The following is a 17,866-nucleotide window of genomic DNA, read 5'->3' as shown; positions in this document are numbered from 1 at the left end:
TTGTATTTATGTTGTTTTATCCTATGCTTTATTAAATTGTTTTTATGTTGTTTTATCCTATGCTTTATTAAATTGTATTTATGTTTTTTTATCCTCTGCTTTATTAAATTGTATCTATGTTGTTTTATCCTATGCTTTATTAAATTGTATTTATGTAGTTTTGTCCTATGCTTTATTAAATTGTATTTATGTTGTTTTAACCCATGCATCATTAAATTGTATTTATGATGTTTTATCTTATGCTTTATTAAATTGCATTTATGTTGTTTTATCCTATGCTTTATTAAATTGTATTTATGTTGTTTTATCCTATGCTTTATTAAATTGTATGCATGTTGTTTTATCCTATGCTTTATTAAATTGTATTTATGTTGTTTTAACCCATGCATCATTAAATTGTATTTATGATGTTTTATCTTATGCTTTATTAAATTGCATTTATGTTGTTTTATCCTATGCTTTATTAAATTGTATTTATGTTGTTTTATCCTATGCTTTATTAAATTGTATTTATGTTGTTTTATCCTATGCTTTATTAAATTGTATTTATGTGGTTTTATCCTATGCTTTATTAAATTGTGTTTATGTTGTTTTATCCTATGCTTTATTAAATTGTATTTATGTTGTTTTATGTTATGCTTTATTAAATTGTATTTATGTTGTTTTGTCCTATGCTTTATTAAATTGTATTTATGTTGTTTTAACCCATGCTTTATTAAATTGTATATATGTTGTTTTATCCTATGCTTTATTAATTTGTATTGTTGCTGTTTTGTCCTATGCTTTATTAAATTGTATTTATGTTGTTTTAACCTATGCTTATTAAATTGTATTTATGTTGTTTTATCCTATGCTTTATTAAATTGTGTTTATGTTGTTTTAACCCATGCTTTATTAAATTGTATTTATGTTGTTTTATCCTATGCTTTATTAAACTGCATCTATGTTATTTTATCATATGCTTTATTAAATTGTATTTATGTTGTTGTATCCTATGCTTTATTAAATTGTATTTATGTGGTTTTATCCTATGCTTTATTAAATTGTATTCATGTTGTTTTATCTTATGCTTTATTAAATTGTATTTATGTTGTTTTATCTTATGCTTTATTAAATTGTAATTATGTTGTTTTATCCTATGCTTTATTAAATTGTATTTATGTGGTTTTATCCTATGCTTTATTAAATTGTATTTATGTTGTTTTATCCTATGTTTTATTAAATTGTATATATGTTGTTTTTTCCTATGCTTTATTAAATTGTATTTATGTTGTTTTGTCCTATGCTTTATTAAATTGTATTTATGTTGTTTTATCCTATGCTTATTAAGTTGTATTTATGTTGTTTTATCCTATGCTTCATTAAATTGTATTTATGTTGTTTTATCCTATGCTTTATTAAATTGTATTTACGCTGTTTTATCCTATGCTTTATTAAATTGTATTTATGTTGTTTTATCCTATGCTTTAATAAATTGTATTTCTGTTGTTTTAACCTATGCTTTATTAAATTGTGTTTAGTTTGTTTTAACCTATGCTTTATTAAATTGTATTTATGCTGTTTTAACCTATTTTTTATTAAATTGTATTTATGTTGATTTATCCTATGCTTTATTAAATTGTATTTATGTTGTTTTTTCCTATGCTTTATTAAATTGTATCTATGTTGTTTTATCCTATGCTTTATTAAATTGTATTTATGTTGTTTTGTCCTATGCTTTATTAAATTGTATTGATGTTGTTTTAACCCATGCTTCATTAAATTGTATTTGTGTTGTTTTATCTTATGCTTTATTAAATTGTATTTATGTTGTTTTATCCTATGCTTTATTAAATTGTATTTATGTTATTTTATCCTATGCTTTATTAAATTGTATTTATGTTGTTTTATCCTATGCTTTATTAAATTGTTTTTATGTTGTTTTATCCTATGCTTTATTAAATTGTATTTATGTTTTTTTATCCTCTGCTTTATTAAATTGTATCTATGTTGTTTTATCCTATGCTTTATTAAATTGTATTTATGTAGTTTTGTCCTATGCTTTATTAAATTGTATTTATGTTGTTTTAACCCATGCATCATTAAATTGTATTTATGATGTTTTATCTTATGCTTTATTAAATTGCATTTATGTTGTTTTATCCTATGCTTTATTAAATTGTATTTATGTTGTTTTATCCTATGCTTTATTAAATTGTATGCATGTTGTTTTATCCTATGCTTTATTAAATTGTATTTATGTTGTTTTAACCCATGCATCATTAAATTGTATTTATGATGTTTTATCTTATGCTTTATTAAATTGCATTTATGTTGTTTTATCCTATGCTTTATTAAATTGTATTTATGTTGTTTTATCCTATGCTTTATTAAATTGTATTTATGTTGTTTTATCCTATGCTTTATTAAATTGTATTTATGTGGTTTTATCCTATGCTTTATTAAATTGTGTTTATGTTGTTTTATCCTATGCTTTATTAAATTGTATTTATGTTGTTTTATGTTATGCTTTATTAAATTGTATTTATGTTGTTTTGTCCTATGCTTTATTAAATTGTATTTATGTTGTTTTAACCCATGCTTTATTAAATTGTATATATGTTGTTTTATCCTATGCTTTATTAATTTGTATTGTTGCTGTTTTGTCCTATGCTTTATTAAATTGTATTTATGTTGTTTTAACCTATGCTTATTAAATTGTATTTATGTTGTTTTATCCTATGCTTTATTAAATTGTGTTTATGTTGTTTTAACCCATGCTTTATTAAATTGTATTTATGTTGTTTTATCCTATGCTTTATTAAACTGCATCTATGTTATTTTATCATATGCTTTATTAAATTGTATTTATGTTGTTGTATCCTATGCTTTATTAAATTGTATTTATGTGGTTTTATCCTATGCTTTATTAAATTGTATTCATGTTGTTTTATCTTATGCTTTATTAAATTGTATTTATGTTGTTTTATCTTATGCTTTATTAAATTGTAATTATGTTGTTTTATCCTATGCTTTATTAAATTGTATTTATGTGGTTTTATCCTATGCTTTATTAAATTGTATTTATGTTGTTTTATCCTATGTTTTATTAAATTGTATATATGTTGTTTTTTCCTATGCTTTATTAAATTGTATTTATGTTGTTTTGTCCTATGCTTTATTAAATTGTATTTATGTTGTTTTATCCTATGCTTATTAAGTTGTATTTATGTTGTTTTATCCTATGCTTCATTAAATTGTATTTATGTTGTTTTATCCTATGCTTTATTAAATTGTATTTACGCTGTTTTATCCTATGCTTTATTAAATTGTATTTATGTTGTTTTATCCTATGCTTTAATAAATTGTATTTCTGTTGTTTTAACCTATGCTTTATTAAATTGTGTTTAGTTTGTTTTAACCTATGCTTTATTAAATTGTATTTATGCTGTTTTAACCTATTTTTTATTAAATTGTATTTATGTTGATTTATCCTATGCTTTATTAAATTGTATTTATGTTGTTTTTTCCTATGCTTTATTAAATTGTATCTATGTTGTTTTATCCTATGCTTTATTAAATTGTATTTATGTTGTTTTGTCCTATGCTTTATTAAATTGTATTGATGTTGTTTTAACCCATGCTTCATTAAATTGTATTTGTGTTGTTTTATCTTATGCTTTATTAAATTGTATTTATGTTGTTTTATCCTATGCTTTATTAAATTGTATTTATGTTGTTTTAACCCATGCTTTATTAAATTGTATTTATGTTGTTTTATCCTATGCTTTATTAAATTGTATTTATATTGTTTTATCCTATGGTTTATTAAATTGTATTTATGTTGTTTTGTCCTATGCTTTATTAAATTGTATTTATGCTGTTTTAACCCATGCTTCATTAAATTGTATTTATGTTGTTTTATCTTATGCTTTATTAAATTGTATTTATGTTGTTTTGTCCTATGCTTTATTAAATTGTATTTATGTTGTTTTAACCCATGCTTTATTAAATTGCATTTATGTTGTTTTATCTTATGCTTTATTAAATTGTATTTATGTTGTTTTATCCTATCCTTTTTTAAATTGTATTTATGTTGTTTTATCCTATGCTTTATTAAATTGTATATATGTTGTTTTTTCCTATGCTTTATTAAATTGTATTTATGTTGTTTTGTCCTATGCTTTATTAAACTGTATTTATGTTGTTTTATCCTATGCTTATTAAGTTGTATTTATGTTGTTTTATCCTATGCTTTATTAAATTGTATTTATGTTGTTTTATCCTATGCTTTATTAAATTGCATTTACGCTGTTTAATCCTATGCTTTATTAAATTGTATTTATGTTGTTTTATCCTATGTTTTATTAAATTGTATTTATGTTGTTTTATCCTATGCTTTATTAAATTGTATTTATGTTGTTTTATCCTATGCTTTATTAAATTGTATTTATGTTGTTTTATCCGATGATTTATTAAATTGTATTTATGTTGTTTTATCCTATGTTTTATTAAATTGTATTTATGTTGTTTTATCCTATGCTTTAATAAATTGTATTTCTGTTGGTTTAACCTATGCTTTATTAAATTGTGTTTAGTTTGTTTTAACCTATGCTTTATTAAATTGTATTTATGTTGTTTATCCTATGCTTTATTAAATTGTATTTATGTTGTTTTAACCTATGCTTTATTAAATAGTTTTTATGTTGTTTTATCCTATGCTTTACTAAATTGTATTTATGTTGTTTTATCCTATGCTTTATTAAATTGTATTTATGTTGTTTTATCCTATGCTTTATTGAATTGTATTTATGTTGTTTTATCCTATGCTTTATTAAATTGTATTTATGTTGTTTTATCCTATGCTTTATTGAATTGTATTTATGTTGTTTTATCCTATGCTTTATTAAATTGTATTTATGTTGTTTTATCCTATGCTTTATTAAATTGTATTTATGTTGTTTTATCCTATGCTTTATTAAATTGTATTTATGTTGTTTTATCCGATGATTTATTAAATTGTATTTATGTTGTTTTATCCTATGCTTTATTAAATTGTATTTATGTTGTTTTATCCGATGATTTATTAAATTGTATTTATGTTGTTTTATCCTATGTTTTATTAAATTGTATTTATGTTGTTTTATCGTATGCTTTATTAAATTGTATTTATGTTGTTTTATCCTATGCTTTATTAAATTGGATTTATGTTGTTTTATCCTATGCTTTATTAAATTGTATTTATATTGTTTTATCCTATGCTTTATTAAATTGTATTTATGTTGTTTTATCCTATGCTTTATTAAATTGTATTTATGTTGTTTTTTCCTATGCTTTATTAAATTGTATGCATGTTGTTTTATCCTATGCTTTATTAAATTCTATTTATGTTGTTTTATCCTATGCTTTATTAAATTCTATTTATGTTGTTTTATCCTATGCTTTATTAAATTGTATTTATGATGTTTTATCGTATGCTTTATTAAATTGTATTTATGTTGTTTTATCCTATGCTTTATTAAATTGTGTTTATGTTGTTTTATCCTATGCTTTACTAAATTGTATTTATGTTGTTTTATCCTATGCTTTATTAAATTGTATTTATCTTGTTTTATCGTATGCTTTATTAAACTGCATTTATGTTGTTTTATCCTTTGCTTTATTAAATTGTATTTATGTTGTTTTGTCCTATGCTTTATTAAATTGTATTTATGTTGTTTTAACCCATGCTTCAGTAAATTGTATTTATGTTGTTTTATCTTATGCTTTATTAAATTGTATTTATGTTGTTTTGTCCTATGCTTTATTAAATTGTGTTTATGTTGTTTTAACCCATGCTTTATTAAATTGTATTTATGTTGTTTTATCCTATGCTTTATTAAATTGTATATATGTTGTTTTATCCTATGTTTTATTAAATTCTATTTATGTTGGTTTGTCCTATGCTTTATTAAATTGTATTTATGTTGTTTTAGCCTATGCTTTATTAAATTGTATTTATGTTGTTTTATCCTATGCTTTATTAAATTGTATTTATGTTGTTTTATCCTTTGCTTTATTAAATTGTATTTATGTTGTTTTATCCTATGCTTTATTAAATTGTATGTATGTTGTTTTATCCTATGCTTTATTAAATTGTATTTATGTTATTTTATCCTATGCTTTATTAAATTGTATTTATGTTGTTTTATCCTATGCTTTATTAAATTGTTTTTATGTTGTTTTATCCTATGCTTTATTAAATTGTATTTATGTTTTTTTATCCTCTGCTTTATTAAATTGTATCTATGTTGTTTTATCCTATGCTTTATTAAATTGTATTTATGTAGTTTTGTCCTATGCTTTATTAAATTGTATTTATGTTGTTTTAACCCATGCATCATTAAATTGTATTTATGATGTTTTATCTTATGCTTTATTAAATTGCATTTATGTTGTTTTATCCTATGCTTTATTAAATTGTATTTATGTTGTTTTATCCTATGCTTTATTAAATTGTATTTATGTGGTTTTATCCTATGCTTTATTAAATTGTGTTTATGTTGTTTTATCCTATGCTTTATTAAATTGTATTTATGTTGTTTTATGTTATGCTTTATTAAATTGTAGTTATGTTGTTTTGTCCTATGCTTTATTAAATTGTATTTATGTTGTTTTAACCCATGCTTTATTAAATTGTATATATGTTGTTTTATCCTATGCTTTATTAATTTGTATTGATGCTGTTTTGTCCTATGCTTTATTAAATTGTATTTATGTTGTTTTAACCTATGCTTATTAAATTGTATTTATGTTGTTTTATCCTATGCTTTATTAAATTGTGTTTATGTTGTTTTAACCCATGCTTTATTAAATTGTATTTATGTTGTTTTATCCTATGCTTTATTAAACTGCATCTATGTTATTTTATCATATGCTTTATTAAATTGTATTTATGTTGTTTTATCCTATGCTTTATTAAATTGTATTTATGTGGTTTTATCCTATGCTTTATTAAATTGTATTCATGTTGTTTTATCTTATGCTTTATTAAATTGTATTTATGTTGTTTTATCTTATGCTTTATTAAATTGTAATTATGTTGTTTTATCCTATGCTTTATTAAATTGTATTTATGTGGTTTTATCCTATGCTTTATTAAATTGTATTTATGTTGTTTTATCCTATGTTTTATTAAATTGTATTTATGTTGTTTTATCCTATGCTTTATTAAATTTTATTGATGTTGTTTTATCCCATGCTTTATTAAATAGTATTTATGTTGTTTTAACCTATGATTTATTAAACTGTATTTATGTTGTTTTATCCTATGCTTTATTAAATTGTATTTATGTTGTTTTAACCTATGATTTATTAAATTGTATTTATGTTGTTTTATGCTATGCTTTATTAAATTGTATTTATGTTGTTTTAACCTATGCTTTATTAAATTGTATTTATGTTGTTTTATCCTATGCTTTATTAAACTGTATTTATGTTGTTTTATCCTATGCTTTATTAAATTGTATTTATGTTGTTTTAACCTATGCTTCATTAAATTGTATTTATGTTGTTTTAACCTACACTTTATTAAATTGTATTTATGTTGTTTTATCCTATGCTTTATTAAATTGTACTTATGTTGCTTTAACCTATGCTTTATTAAATTGTATTTATGATGTTTTATCCTATGCTTTATTAAATTGTATTTATGTTGTTTTAACCTATGCTTCATTAAATTGTATTTATGTTGTTTTAACCTACACTTTACTAAATTGTATTTATGTTGTTTTATCCTATGCTTTATTAAATTGTACTTATGTTGCTTTAACCTATGCTTTATTAAATTGTATTTAAGTTGTTTTATCCTATGCTTTATTAAATTGTATTTATGTTGTTTTATCCTATGCTTTATTAAATTGTATTTATGTTGTTTTATCCTATGCTTTATTAAATTGTATTTATGTTGTTTTATCCTATGCTTTATTAAATTGTATTTATGTTGTTTTTTCCTATGCTTTTTTAAATTGTATCTATGTTGTTTTATCCTATGCTTTATTAAATTGTATTTATGTTGTTTTGTCCTATGCTTTATTAAATTGTATTTATGTTGTTTTAACCCATGCTTCATTAAATTGTAGTTATGTTGTTTTATCTTATGCTTTATTAAATTGTATTTATGTTGTTTTATCCTATGCTTTATTAAATTGTATTTATGTTGTTTTATCCTATGCTTTATTAAATTGTATTATGTTGTTTTAACTCATGCTTTATTAAATTGTATTTATGTTGTTTTATCCTATGCTTTATTAAATTGTATTTATGTTGTTTTATCCTATGCTTTATTAAATTGTATTTATGTTGTTTTATCCTATGCTTTATTAAATTGTATTTATGTTGTTTTTTCCTATGCTTTATTAAATTGTATCTATGTTGTTTTATCCTATGCTTTATTAAATTGTATTTATGTTGTTTTGTCCTATGCTTTATTAAATTGTATTTACGCTGTTTTATCCTATGCTTTATTAAATTGTATTTATGTTGTTTTATCCTATGCTTTAATAAATTATATTTCTGTTGTTTTAAAATATGCTTTATTAAATTGTATTTAGTTTGTTTTAACCTATGCTTTATTAAATTGTATTTATGCTGTTTTAACTTATGCTTTATTAAATTGTATTTATGTTGTTTTATCCTATGCTTTATTAAATTGTATTTATGTTGTTTTATCCTATGCTTTATTAAATTGTATTTATGTTGTTTTAACGTATGCTTTATTAAATTGTATTTATGTTGTTTTATCCTATGCTTTATTAAATTGTATTTATGTTGTTTTAACCTATGCTTTATTAAATTGTATTTATGCTGTTTTATCCTATGCTTTATTACATTGTATTTATGTTGCTTTATCCTATGCTTTATTAAATTGTATTTATGTTGTTTCAACCTATGCTTTATTAAATTGTATTTATGTTGTTTTATCCTATGCTTTATTAAATTGTATTTATGTTGTTTTATCGTATGCTTTATTAAATTGTATTTATGTTGTTTTATCCTATGCTTTATTAAATTGTATTTATGTTGTTTTATCCTATGCTTTATTAAGTTGTATTTATGTTGTTTTATCCTATGCTTTATTAAATTGTATTTATGTTGTTTTAACCTATGCTTTATTAAATTCTATTTATGTTGTTTTATCCTATGCTTTATTAAATTGTATTTATGTTGTTTTATCCTATGCTTTATTAAATTTTATTGATGTTGTTTTATCCCATGCTTTATTAAATTGTATTTATGTTGTTTTAACCTATGATTTATTAAACTGTATTTATGTTGTTTTATCCTATGCTTTATTAAATTGTATTTATGTTGTTTTAACCTATGATTTATTAAATTGTATTTATGTTGTTTTATCCTATGCTTTATTAAATTGTATTTATGTTGTTTTAACCTATGCTTTATTAAATTGTATTTATGTTGTTTTATCCTATGCTTTATTAAACTGTATTTATGTTGTTTTATCCTATGCTTTATTAAATTGTATTTATGTTGTTTTAACCTATGCTTCATTAAATTGTATTTATGTTGTTTTAACCTACACTTTATTAAATTGTTTTTATGTTGTTTTATCCTATGCTTTATTAAATTGTACTTATGTTGCTTTAACCTATGCTTTATTAAATTGTATTTATGATGTTTTATCCTATGCTTTATTAAATTGTATTTATGTTGTTTTAACCTATGCTTCATTAAATTGTATTTATGTTGTTTTAACCTACACTTTACTAAATTGTATTTATGTTGTTTTATCCTATGCTTTATTAAATTGTACTTATGTTGCTTTAACCTATGCTTTATTAAATTGTATTTAAGTTGTTTTATCCTATGCTTTATTAAATTGTATTTATGTTGTTTTATCCTATGCTTTATTAAATTGTATTTATGTTGTTTTATCCTATGCTTTATTAAATTGTATTTATGTTGTTTTATCCTATGCTTTATTAAATTGTATTTATGTTGTTTTTTCCTATGCTTTTTTAAATTGTATCTATGTTGCTTTATCCTATGCTTTATTAAATTGTATTTATGTTGTTTTGTCCTATGCTTTATTAAATTGTATTTATGTTGTTTTAACCCATGCTTCATTAAATTGTATTTATGTTGTTTTATCTTATGCTTTATTAAATTGTATTTATGTTGTTTTATCCTATGCTTTATTAAATTGTATTTATGTTGTTTTATCCTATGCTTTATTAAATTGTATTATGTTGTTTTAACTCATGCTTTATTAAATTGTATTTATGTTGTTTTATCCTATGCTTTATTAAATTGTATTTATGTTGTTTTATCCTATGCTTTATTAAATTGTATTTATGTTGTTTTAACCTATGCTTTATTAAATTGTATTTGTGTTGTTTTAACCCATGCTTTATTAAATTGTATTTATGTTGTTTTATCCTATGCTTTATTAAATTGTATTTATGTTGTTTTATCCTATGCTTTATTAAATTCTATTTATGTTGTTTTATCCTATGCTTTTTTAAATTGTATTTATGTTGTTTTATCCTATGCTTTATTAAATTGTATTTATGTTGTTTTTTCCTATGCTTTTTTAAATTGTATCTATGTTGCTTTATCCTATGCTTTATTAAATTGTATTTATGTTGTTTTGTCCTATGCTTTATTAAATTGTATTTATGTTGTTTTAACCCATGCTTCATTAAATTGTATTTATGTTGTTTTATCTTATGCTTTATTAAATTGTATTTATGTTGTTTTATCCTATGCTTTATTAAATTGTATTTATGTTGTTTTATCCTATGCTTTATTAAATTGTATTATGTTGTTTTAACTCATGCTTTATTAAATTGTATTTATGTTGTTTTATCCTATGCTTTATTAAATTGTATTTATGTTGTTTTATCCTATGCTTTATTAAATTGTATTTATGTTGTTTTAACCTATGCTTTATTAAATTGTATTTGTGTTGTTTTAACCCATGCTTTATTAAATTGTATTTATGTTGTTTTATCCTATGCTTTATTAAATTGTATTTATGTTGTTTTATCCTATGTTTTATTAAATTGTATTTATGTTGTTTTATCCTATGCTTTATTAAATTTTATTGATGTTGTTTTATCCCATGCTTTATTAAATAGTATTTATGTTGTTTTAACCTATGATTTATTAAACTGTATTTATGTTGTTTTATCCTATGCTTTATTAAATTGTATTTATGTTGTTTTAACCTATGATTTATTAAATTGTATTTATGTTGTTTTATCCTATGCTTTATTAAATTGTATTTATGTTGTTTTAACCTATGCTTTATTAAATTGTATTTATGTTGTTTTATCCTATGCTTTATTAAACTGTATTTATGTTGTTTTATCCTATGCTTTATTAAATTGTATTTATGTTGTTTTAACCTATGCTTCATTAAATTGTATTTATGTTGTTTTAACCTACACTTTATTAAATTGTATTTATGTTGTTTTATCCTATGCTTTATTAAATTGTACTTATGTTGCTTTAACCTATGCTTTATTAAATTGTATTTATGATGTTTTATCCTATGCTTTATTAAATTGTATTTATGTTGTTTTAACCTATGCTTCATTAAATTGTATTTATGTTGTTTTAACCTACACTTTACTAAATTGTATTTATGTTGTTTTATCCTATGCTTTATTAAATTGTACTTATGTTGCTTTAACCTATGCTTTATTAAATTGTATTTAAGTTGTTTTATCCTATGCTTTATTAAATTGTATTTATGTTGTTTTATCCTATGCTTTATTAAATTGTATTTATGTTGTTTTATCCTATGCTTTATTAAATTGTATTTATGTTGTTTTATCCTATGCTTTATTAAATTGTATTTATGTTGTTTTTTCCTATGCTTTTTTAAATTGTATCTATGTTGTTTTATCCTATGCTTTATTAAATTGTATTTATGTTGTTTTGTCCTATGCTTTATTAAATTGTATTTATGTTGTTTTAACCCATGCTTCATTAAATTGTAGTTATGTTGTTTTATCTTATGCTTTATTAAATTGTATTTATGTTGTTTTATCCTATGCTTTATTAAATTGTATTTATGTTGTTTTATCCTATGCTTTATTAAATTGTATTATGTTGTTTTAACTCATGCTTTATTAAATTGTATTTATGTTGTTTTATCCTATGCTTTATTAAATTGTATTTATGTTGTTTTATCCTATGCTTTATTAAATTGTATTTATGTTGTTTTATCCTATGCTTTATTAAATTGTATTTATGTTGTTTTTTCCTATGCTTTATTAAATTGTATCTATGTTGTTTTATCCTATGCTTTATTAAATTGTATTTATGTTGTTTTGTCATATGCTTTATTAAATTGTATTTACGCTGTTTTATCCTATGCTTTATTAAATTGTATTTATGTTGTTTTATCCTATGCTTTATTAAATTGTATTTATGTTGTTTTATCCTATGCTTTATTAAATTTTATTGATGTTGTTTTATCCCATGCTTTATTAAATTGTATTTATGTTGTTTTAACCTATGATTTATTAAACTGTATTTATGTTGTTTTATCCTATGCTTTATTAAATTGTATTTATGTTGTTTTAACCTATGATTTATTAAATTGTATTTATGTTGTTTTATCCTATGCTTTATTAAATTGTATTTATGTTGTTTTAACCTATGCTTTATTAAATTGTATTTATGTTGTTTTATCCTATGCTTTATTAAACTGTATTTATGTTGTTTTATCCTATGCTTTATTAAATTGTATTTATGTTGTTTTAACCTATGCTTCATTAAATTGTATTTATGTTGTTTTAACCTACACTTTATTAAATTGTTTTTATGTTGTTTTATCCTATGCTTTATTAAATTGTACTTATGTTGCTTTAACCTATGCTTTATTAAATTGTATTTATGATGTTTTATCCTATGCTTTATTAAATTGTATTTATGTTGTTTTAACCTATGCTTCATTAAATTGTATTTATGTTGTTTTAACCTACACTTTACTAAATTGTATTTATGTTGTTTTATCCTATGCTTTATTAAATTGTACTTATGTTGCTTTAACCTATGCTTTATTAAATTGTATTTAAGTTGTTTTATCCTATGCTTTATTAAATTGTATTTATGTTGTTTTATCCTATGCTTTATTAAATTGTATTTATGTTGTTTTATCCTATGCTTTATTAAATTGTATTTATGTTGTTTTATCCTATGCTTTATTAAATTGTATTTATGTTGTTTTTTCCTATGCTTTTTTAAATTGTATCTATGTTGCTTTATCCTATGCTTTATTAAATTGTATTTATGTTGTTTTGTCCTATGCTTTATTAAATTGTATTTATGTTGTTTTAACCCATGCTTCATTAAATTGTATTTATGTTGTTTTATCTTATGCTTTATTAAATTGTATTTATGTTGTTTTATCCTATGCTTTATTAAATTGTATTTATGTTGTTTTATCCTATGCTTTATTAAATTGTATTATGTTGTTTTAACTCATGCTTTATTAAATTGTATTTATGTTGTTTTATCCTATGCTTTATTAAATTGTATTTATGTTGTTTTATCCTATGCTTTATTAAATTGTATTTATGTTGTTTTAACCTATGCTTTATTAAATTGTATTTGTGTTGTTTTAACCCATGCTTTATTAAATTGTATTTATGTTGTTTTATCCTATGCTTTATTAAATTGTATTTATGTTGTTTTATCCTATGCTTTATTAAATTCTATTTATGTTGTTTTATCCTATGCTTTTTTAAATTGTATTTATGTTGTTTTATCCTATGCTTTATTAAATTGTATTTATGTTGTTTTTTCCTATGCTTTTTTAAATTGTATCTATGTTGCTTTATCCTATGCTTTATTAAATTGTATTTATGTTGTTTTGTCCTATGCTTTATTAAATTGTATTTATGTTGTTTTAACCCATGCTTCATTAAATTGTATTTATGTTGTTTTATCTTATGCTTTATTAAATTGTATTTATGTTGTTTTATCCTATGCTTTATTAAATTGTATTTATGTTGTTTTATCCTATGCTTTATTAAATTGTATTATGTTGTTTTAACTCATGCTTTATTAAATTGTATTTATGTTGTTTTATCCTATGCTTTATTAAATTGTATTTATGTTGTTTTATCCTATGCTTTATTAAATTGTATTTATGTTGTTTTAACCTATGCTTTATTAAATTGTATTTGTGTTGTTTTAACCCATGCTTTATTAAATTGTATTTATGTTGTTTTATCCTATGCTTTATTAAATTGTATTTATGTTGTTTTATCCTATGTTTTATTAAATTGTATTTATGTTGTTTTATCCTATGCTTTATTAAATTTTATTGATGTTGTTTTATCCCATGCTTTATTAAATAGTATTTATGTTGTTTTAACCTATGATTTATTAAACTGTATTTATGTTGTTTTATCCTATGCTTTATTAAATTGTATTTATGTTGTTTTAACCTATGATTTATTAAATTGTATTTATGTTGTTTTATCCTATGCTTTATTAAATTGTATTTATGTTGTTTTAACCTATGCTTTATTAAATTGTATTTATGTTGTTTTATCCTATGCTTTATTAAACTGTATTTATGTTGTTTTATCCTATGCTTTATTAAATTGTATTTATGTTGTTTTAACCTATGCTTCATTAAATTGTATTTATGTTGTTTTAACCTACACTTTATTAAATTGTATTTATGTTGTTTTATCCTATGCTTTATTAAATTGTACTTATGTTGCTTTAACCTATGCTTTATTAAATTGTATTTATGATGTTTTATCCTATGCTTTATTAAATTGTATTTATGTTGTTTTAACCTATGCTTCATTAAATTGTATTTATGTTGTTTTAACCTACACTTTACTAAATTGTATTTATGTTGTTTTATCCTATGCTTTATTAAATTGTACTTATGTTGCTTTAACCTATGCTTTATTAAATTGTATTTAAGTTGTTTTATCCTATGCTTTATTAAATTGTATTTATGTTGTTTTATCCTATGCTTTATTAAATTGTATTTATGTTGTTTTATCCTATGCTTTATTAAATTGTATTTATGTTGTTTTATCCTATGCTTTATTAAATTGTATTTATGTTGTTTTTTCCTATGCTTTTTTAAATTGTATCTATGTTGTTTTATCCTATGCTTTATTAAATTGTATTTATGTTGTTTTGTCCTATGCTTTATTAAATTGTATTTATGTTGTTTTAACCCATGCTTCATTAAATTGTAGTTATGTTGTTTTATCTTATGCTTTATTAAATTGTATTTATGTTGTTTTATCCTATGCTTTATTAAATTGTATTTATGTTGTTTTATCCTATGCTTTATTAAATTGTATTATGTTGTTTTAACTCATGCTTTATTAAATTGTATTTATGTTGTTTTATCCTATGCTTTATTAAATTGTATTTATGTTGTTTTATCCTATGCTTTATTAAATTGTATTTATGTTGTTTTATCCTATGCTTTATTAAATTGTATTTATGTTGTTTTTTCCTATGCTTTATTAAATTGTATCTATGTTGTTTTATCCTATGCTTTATTAAATTGTATTTATGTTGTTTTGTCCTATGCTTTATTAAATTGTATTTACGCTGTTTTATCCTATGCTTTATTAAATTGTATTTATGTTGTTTTATCCTATGCTTTAATAAATTATATTTCTGTTGTTTTAAAATATGCTTTATTAAATTGTATTTAGTTTGTTTTAACCTATGCTTTATTAAATTGTATTTATGCTGTTTTAACTTATGCTTTATTAAATTGTATTTATGTTGTTTTATCCTATGCTTTATTAAATTGTATTTATGTTGTTTTATCCTATGCTTTATTAAATTGTATTTATGTTGTTTTAACGTATGCTTTATTAAATTGTATTTATGTTGTTTTATCCTATGCTTTATTAAATTGTATTTATGTTGTTTTAACCTATGCTTTATTAAATTGTATTTATGCTGTTTTATCCTATGCTTTATTACATTGTATTTATGTTGCTTTATCCTATGCTTTATTAAATTGTATTTATGTTGTTTCAACCTATGCTTTATTAAATTGTATTTATGTTGTTTTATCCTATGCTTTATTAAATTGTATTTATGTTGTTTTATCGTATGCTTTATTAAATTGTATTTATGTTGTTTTATCCTATGCTTTATTAAATTGTGTTTATGTTGTTTTATCCTATGCTTTATTAAGTTGTATTTATGTTGTTTTATCCTATGCTTTATTAAATTGTATTTATGTTGTTTTATCCTATGCTTTATTAAATTCTATTTATGTTGTTTTATCCTATGCTTTATTAAATTGTATTTATGTTGTTTTATCCTATGCTTTATTAAATTTTATTGATATTGTTTTATCCCATGCTTTATTAAATTGTATTTATGTTGTTTTAACCTATGATTTATTAAACTGTATTTATGTTGTTTTATCCTATGCTTTATTAAATTGTTTTTATGTTGTTTTAACCTATGATTTATTAAATTGTATTTATGTTGTTTTATCCTATGCTTTATTAAATTGTATTTATGTTGTTTTAACCTATGCTTTATTAAATTGTATTTATGTTGTTTTATCCTATGCTTTATTAAACTGTATTTATGTTGTTTTATCCTATGCTTTATTAAATTGTATTTATGTTGTTTTAACCTATGCTTCATTAAATTGTATTTATGTTGTTTTAACCTACACTTTATTAAATTGTTTTTATGTTGTTTTATCCTATGCTTTATTAAATTGTACTTATGTTGCTTTAACCTATGCTTTATTAAATTGTATTTATGATGTTTTATCCTATGCTTTATTAAATTGTATTTATGTTGTTTTAACCTATGCTTCATTAAATTGTATTTATGTTGTTTTAACCTACACTTTACTAAATTGTATTTATGTTGTTTTATCCTATGCTTTATTAAATTGTACTTATGTTGCTTTAACCTATGCTTTATTAAATTGTATTTAAGTTGTTTTATCCTATGCTTTATTAAATTGTATTTATGTTGTTTTATCCTATGCTTTATTAAATTGTATTTATGTTGTTTTATCCTATGCTTTATTAAATTGTATTTATGTTGTTTTATCCTATGCTTTATTAAATTGTATTTATGTTGTTTTTTCCTATGCTTTTTTAAATTGTATCTATGTTGCTTTATCCTATGCTTTATTAAATTGTATTTATGTTGTTTTGTCCTATGCTTTACTAAATTGTATTTATGTTGTTTTAACCCATGCTTCATTAAATTGTATTTATGTTGTTTTATCTTATGCTTTATTAAATTGTATTTATGTTGTTTTATCCTATGCTTTATTAAATTGTATTTATGTTGTTTTATCCTATGCTTTATTAAATTGTATTATGTTGTTTTAACTCATGCTTTATTAAATTGTATTTATGTTGTTTTATCCTATGCTTTATTAAATTGTATTTATGTTGTTTTATCCTATGCTTTATTAAATTGTATTTATGTTGTTTTAACCTATGCTTTATTAAATTGTATTTGTGTTGTTTTAACCCATGCTTTATTAAATTGTATTTATGTTGTTTTATCCTATGCTTTATTAAATTGTATTTATGTTGTTTTATCCTATGCTTTATTAAATTGTATTTATGTTGTTTTATCCTATGCTTTATTAAATTCTATTTATGTTGTTTTATCCTATGCTTTTTTAAATTGTATTTATGTTGTTTTATCCTATGCTTTATTAAATTTTATTGATGTTGTTTTATCCCATGCTTTATTAAATAGTATTTATGTTGTTTTAACCTATGATTTATTAAACTGTATTTATTTTGTTTTATCCTATGCTTTATTATATTGTATTTATGTTGTTTTAACCTATGATTTATTAAATTGTATTTATGTTGTTTTATCCTAT

Source organism: Phyllobates terribilis, unplaced genomic scaffold, assembly GCF_046119375.1.
Source record: "Phyllobates terribilis strain yellow unplaced genomic scaffold, ASM4611937v1 Scaffold_21__1_contigs__length_20361869, whole genome shotgun sequence".
NCBI lineage: Eukaryota > Metazoa > Chordata > Amphibia > Anura > Dendrobatidae > Phyllobates > Phyllobates terribilis.
Note: the sequence above shows the minus strand (reverse complement) of the source record.